At 48.0% G+C, this 1,135-nt stretch overlaps 1 non-coding gene across 1 annotated transcript; it reads right to left on the minus strand.

Annotated features, from left to right (window-relative positions):
• Window positions 1-717: 717 nt before the first annotated feature.
• On the minus strand, window positions 718-855 carry LOC119940465. The gene has a single exon (XR_005454942.1). It is a non-coding gene; the product is annotated as a small nucleolar RNA SNORA7 (small nucleolar RNA).
• Window positions 856-1,135: the final 280 nt, after the last annotated feature.

A 1,135-nucleotide genomic window follows, 5' to 3' on the forward strand; every position in this document is an offset into this window, starting at 1 on the left:
GCCGCTCGGTGACTCGTCCCAGAAGCCAGTTCATGGCCTCCAGTAATGCTAGGTACACTACACCCCAGCACTTAGAACAGTGCTCCAAAACTAAAAGCAGTGCTCCAGTGCTTAGAACAGTGCTTTGCACATAGTAAGCACTTAATAAATGCCATCATTATTATTATTATTAGATTGCCAAGAACTTGGAACACCCAGAGAAGCAGCTTGGCCTAGTGGATAGAGCTTGGGCCTCGGAGTAAGAAAGACCCGGATTCTAATTCTGACTCTGCCAGTTGTCTACTGTGTGACCTCGGGCAAGGTACTTTATTTCTCTGGTCTCATTCTAGAGTCTCCCTCTCATTCTAGAGTACTGGAAACATCATCTGGAAAATGGGGATTAAGACTGTGAACCGTACGTGGGACATGGGCTGTGTCCAACTTAGTTTTCTTCTATCTACCGCAGCACTCAGGATAGTGCTTGGCACTTGATAAGTGCTTAACAGGTTGTTGTTGTCTTATGCTGCCCAGTCGTGTCTGACCCACAGCCTCATCATAGACTTATCTCTTCCAGAACGCCCCACCTCCGTCTGCAATCGTTCTGGTAATGTAGCCATAGAGTTTTCTTGGTAAAAATACGGAAGCGGTTTATCATTGCCTCCTTCCGCGCAGTTAACTTGAGTCTCCGCCCTCGACTCTCTCTCCCATGCCGCTGCTGCCCAGGACAGGTGAGTTTTGACTTGTAGCAGATTGCCTTCCACTCGCTAGCCACTGCCCAAGCTAGGAATGGAATGGGTAGGCCTCTGCTTGATTCTCCCTCTTGTAGTTGAGACAGGTAGAGAACTGGAAACTCTCCAGGTGTGACCCTGAGAGACTTACCAGACACCATTTGGAAAAGCAGTGTGGTTCACTGGAAAAAGCCCGGGCTTTGGAGTCAGAGTTCATGGGTTCAAATCCCGGCTCCGCCACTTGTCAGCTGTGTGACTTTGGGCAAGTCACTTAACTTCTCTGTGCCTCAGTTACCTCATCTGTAAAATGGGGGTTAAGACTGTGAGCCTCACGTGGGACAACCTGATCACCTTGTAACCTCCCCAGCTCTTAGAACAGTGCTTTGCACATAGTAAGTGCTTAATAACTGCCAGTATTATTAGTATTT

Source organism: Tachyglossus aculeatus, chromosome 18, assembly GCF_015852505.1.
Source record: "Tachyglossus aculeatus isolate mTacAcu1 chromosome 18, mTacAcu1.pri, whole genome shotgun sequence".
Classification (NCBI taxonomy): Eukaryota; Metazoa; Chordata; class Mammalia; order Monotremata; family Tachyglossidae; genus Tachyglossus; species Tachyglossus aculeatus.